Genomic DNA, 5,451 nt, shown 5'->3' with positions numbered 1-5,451 from the left:
ACCCCCCGCATCACCTCCGCCCTCAATTTCGACCCATAGAAAGGGTGTGGGATCCTAAGAGTAGACACTGGAGGTCTTAGATTAGTTCCTTCAGATCCAGAAAGTATGATATATGAGATATCCAATAGTAGCTCATGCCACTTCTGCCCACCATTCATGCTTCACAACAATATCCTCTCCCACCACACAGGGAATTTTTCTCAGTGGTAATAACTACACTCATTTGGTGGGGGGGGGGGGGGGGACCTCGCGGGCGGAGGTGGATGGCGATGGAGGAGGCGATCTGGCTGGCTGCACCTACACGGCGGGAGCCGGGCGAGGCGAGGTGACCGTTGGGAGGGTCTGGTTCGCTTGGCTACCCCCGTTTTCTTTTCTTTTGGCTGCTGGAGGCTGAAGCAGCAGATGAGATGAGACGGACGACAGAACAGCAGTGGAGACGAATGTTTATCTGGGCATTAGGTGTGGACAGACAGCTGCGGCTTGCATTATGGTTGTGATGTGATGTGACGGCGACAGTAGGTGCTCAAATTTGTGGTAGTTTACTGTGTGTGTGTGTGTGTGTGTGTGTGTGTGTGTGTGTGTGTGTTTTAAATGTAAGTAGTGTGTTTTTTTAAGAGTAGCTGATGTAATTGGTGGCTCTTGATGTTGCATATGCAAGCGGGTAGATGGCAGGTATCGTTGACGTAGACTCTTTGCAAGTGTCCCTTTATCAAGAGATTTGAAATGATCATAGGAAGAACAGAAAGGTACATCAATATCTTGGATGGCTTAAACATTTATTACTAGGCATCTCCTATTCCTTAAGCAATTGAATTTGATGTCGCGTTTAGTTGACATTGTTGTAGTGCTTGCTGTCAGAAAATGGCATGGCAGCGACCCTGAGGCGTCGGAGATGGACTAGATGGGGTGACATTAGAGATGAGAAGAGGAAAAAGAGGAAGCTTTCCGTCCGACCATACCGATCATGATCTAATAGTTCTACTTCATAAATGTTAAAGAAATCCATTTGCACACACTAGATGGAATGTTCCTTGGTATTATTGGTATTATAGGGTAGGACCTACCTTAGAAATCTAAACTTTTACATCCTCATATGAGCAAAGAATTCAACTTAATGTGCAAAATTTAGGTTTCCATAGACCTTTTAGTTCTTAACGGATACTTAAGTGTTTGTGGTGCTAAAACTGCTACTCCCTCCATTTTAAATTGTAGGTTATTTTAGTTTATATCCAGAAAAGTCAAAACGAACCTACAATTTGAAACGGAAGTACATATATTTAATGTTTTATTCTTTGCTAGTATGGTCACACCTTCCATTGAGCACCTTCCATACCATCAAGGGTCCATACCACTGTAGACACCTTTGTATTTTGTAGTATTTTTAATTCTCATCTGCAGAACACACTCAACAATATATCAATTCTAATTCATAATGGTTTCATCGTACTATTATCATTTTAAAAAAAATCTGCATAAAGAAAGAAGAACTAATTGTGTTGGAACGTTGTGTGAACAGTAGGAATTGGCAAACCACCGTCACATTTCTATGTATAACCACTTCGCTCAATATACATGATAGATGCTACAGTAGCAATAAATTTTCGCCAAACCTCGACTTAAGGGGTGTTTGGATCTTGCAGCTAAAGTTTAGTCCGTGTCATATCGAATATTTGGAGGCTAATTAGGATGACTAAATATGAGTTAATTATAAAACTAATTACACAGATGGAGACTAAATGGTGAAATGAATCTATTAAGCCTAATTAATTCATCATTAGCAAATGATTACTGTAGCAGCACATTGTCAAATCATGGACTAATTAGGCTTAATAGATTCGTCTCGCCGTTTAGCCTCCATCTGTGCAATGAGTTTTGTAAATAATCTATATTTAATACTTCTAATTAGTATCTAAACATTTAATATGACAGAGATTAAAGTTTAGCATGGGATCAAACACCCCCCTTAAATTCATTCTTCCCTTTGGCACCGGACACCATCACGCAACCAACGGCGCACAGGGCCTCAACAGAGGAACCCTCCAACCGCATACTTTTGGCGCACTTTTTTGTGCTGTTGCGCAGTGAAGACGCAGCCCGGATCACATGCCTTGTTGCGCTCCATCATGACCATCCAAGAAGAATCCTTCTCTGCCGCCCTGCCCGGCGTGAGCGCACCGGAAGGTCCCGATCTCCTTGCCCGCGGCCCGCCGAGAAAGCCTGCGGTTGACTAGAAAGCAGGCGCCGAGCCGAACCCTCTCGTCCCGAGACGCGCCATCCCTATTCCCTTCTTCCCGGCGTGGCCTGCTCTCTGGTCCAGGGCTCCAGGCCACGGGATTGAATGCAGAGGCCGAGCCATAACGGTGGATGGGGTTGGTCCGTTGCTGTTGTCTGTTGAAGCCGGCAGCCGAAGGCGCGTGAACGAATTATTGGGTGGTTGCTGCTGCTCCCTGGCGCATAAATCGCCATCATCTACGCCCGGACATCGTCAAACGCCACTACGCCAGGCCCAGCTCCCTGTTCCCGAGAAGACGAGGAGGTTATGCTTGCACGGCGAGAAATTACTGTGTTCCGGAAGTCCTGACGACTCAATCCTAGCCGTCCATCCCGCATCGATTCGCATGATTTCTTGTCTGATTCTCGAGTATATCTGATTTTTTCTTCAATGAACCTAATGAACCTGAGAAAGAAATCTTATCATATTGGCATACCATAAAGTAACATCAGGTACCGATGCAAAAGATAAAAGTACACATTTGCATGCATGTGTCTAGATTTTTTAAAAGCAAGTGGCCAACTTTTTAACCTCACACCAACTCTGTACCTGTTTGCCAGCTAGTTTGAAAAATAACCATTGCACATGACATATAACAATATTTTACATGAATTATCCTTTTTAACCCATTTACTATCATGTTGAAACTCCATTCACATACAAGAACTCCATTCACATACAAGGCTACGCACGTACATGGTGTGTACTGCACATGCTCTAACCATCTTGTTTAGAGTACGCCAGTTGTGCAACAAAGCTTTCACCTATGTACACCATATGTACATTATTTTTTGCACATTTAACTACATTGTAAAACAACTGAAAGCTTTAATCCTTATGGAACATTTGATGGACATTAGAAGAACATATTTGATGAACAACAGATGAAAATGAACAGCAGACGAACACGATGAACGCATGAACATAAGAACACGTAGGTACTGCTACACTACCATCGTCTCAGATCTCTTGAATCTGTACAGCACGGAGAGAAAAAAGCAGGATCCGAGTCGGAACAAAAAATGAGAAAAAAAAGCGGCAAGAGGCTGAAAAAGAGAGAAAAAACATAAAACAATAATCGGCCAGATTAAAAGATTAAAAGGACAAACCAGCAGTCTCCCCTAAAGAAAAAGGAAGAAAAAAAAAGAAAAACTAAGAGCCGTCCCAGGTCGTGACATACCTCTGGTCGCTACACGCGCTTGCTGGCTAGTTGTGGCTCCACGCTGCGCCTGGCAGATCGCCCGGCACCGCGCGCCGCCATGCAAGGTAGGGGGCATCGGCTGCACCCCCGCGCTTGCCTCGCGTGATGCGCCGCGTGCAACGTGGCCTCAAACGCTGCACTGCACCCCGGCTTCACGTCGCGGCGCCCAACCTACGTCATGCTGGACTCAACATGGCCCGGCTCTGGCACACCCTGGCGGCGGGGGACCTACACCGTGTCGATCTTTGGCTGTCGCGCGCGGAGTGCCCCTGGTGCCAGCTAAGTCCGGGCCTGCCACAACCCTCGCTGCGCTGCTCGCCCAGGCCGGTGACGGGAGCATGGTCCTACGCGGGCGGAACAACATGCGGAAGGGAGCCAAGGGGCGCGCCGTGGATGCGTGGCCGCACTGGAGCGTGGCGGCGGCCGCCCGACCGGGGTGCAAGAAGCCGCGCGCACAAGCGCTGGAGTTGCTGCCTGCAAGTCTATGCCGGCGCCAAGCAGTGTCGCCGCCGACGCGCGCCACCAGATCCAGGCCCCTCGTGCCCGCCGCCGCAGGATCCGGCCACCGATGGTCTCTGCGCTGCTAGGTGCCGTCCCAGGTGCCGGGGTGCCGCTGCCATGGTGAGGTCGAGGGTGCTCGTGGCCCGCGCTGCCGCGACCGGTCATCGTCGGTCGGGCTTGCGCTGGTCCTCCCATCGGAGCTTGGCATGGAGCTGGGGTAGGACGGCGCGCAGCAGCTCGGCCAGTGGGCTCTGCTGCAGGCCTCCAGTGGATGGCCGGGCCCCTGCGCTCGTGTCTGCTGTGGTGCCAGCGGCCGCTAGTCCTAGTGGCCGGACCCGCGCGCGCGCGGATCCGGCGGCCCGCGCCCCACCGCCCCGGATACGGCAGCGGTGGCCTGGGCCTAGCCGCGCCCCACGCCAATGCTGGTGCTCCTTGGTCTGGCGACTGCGCGCCTTGGATCCAAATCTGAGAGGGGAGAGAGGGATGGAGGAGAGAGAGCTCCTGATTTTCAAATGAATTCGAAATGGGGTAGATTGATATTTACTGTGAAGGAGAGAGATTCTGTACATATTCTGTACGCAATCCTGACCCCTCACTTCCCCTCGTGCATATAGGATACGGTGTGATATAAAGTGGTCATACGGATAGGATATAATCCCTGCGTACCTGAGCACGGTGCTTATCTCGATATCAGGTTTTGACCACGATCCTACGGTTAGAACATCCTGACTGCCTTCGTTCCCTGCACGGCGCCTTCGTTTCATCACGGGCAGGGCCGGCAAAGGGGAATTTTGTTCCGTGCGACTAGCGAGTGTGCGAGTGCGAGCCCATCGATTCTTTCGATGAGGAAAGGGCAAGCAGGAGCAGGCATGACCATGCGCGCTTGGCTCCTTTGGCTCTTTCTTTGGCGTGCGCCTTGACGGCCGCCTCCGATCAGAGCCGCTTGGCATTGGCAGGCCTGACGAGGAGGGTGGTGCGAGGGCAAATGATTAGCGCGGCAGGGGCACGGGTCTCCACCTTCGATCGCGATCTCTCCGGTGATGCGATGCGAGGTGTCCTTGGTAAAGCAACCGCTTCAGTGCCGCCGCATCAAACATTCTGTTGACTCGGAACGGACGCCGGGCGCTTTATCGTACCGGGGGATTCCGCACCCCGTGCCTGGGGTACATGCATCCCGTTCCCGTGCTTGGGGGGGGGGGGGGGGGGGGGGGGCTTGAGGTCATGTATTCTAATCCCACACATAGCGCACATGCATATTTCGCGTGAAAAATCGTGTGACTTGTAACTCATGTATTCGACGTGCGCACTCCATCTAAATCAGCAAGTTATGCGGTACCTCCACCGCCTGCTCAGCCCGACGGGCTATTAGAATGCTCCGTTTTTAGCTCTGGCCGATCCTTCCCGCACCCACAGGACCTACTTGATATATCCTAAGGTCATGCCCCTTGTCACGTCACAATGCGACTTACAGGCTGAA

Source organism: Setaria italica, chromosome II (assembly GCF_000263155.2).
Source record: "Setaria italica strain Yugu1 chromosome II, Setaria_italica_v2.0, whole genome shotgun sequence".
Classification (NCBI taxonomy): domain Eukaryota; kingdom Viridiplantae; phylum Streptophyta; class Magnoliopsida; order Poales; family Poaceae; genus Setaria; species Setaria italica.
The sequence above is the reverse complement of the archived record's forward strand: the minus strand, read 5'-3'. Positions refer to the sequence as shown.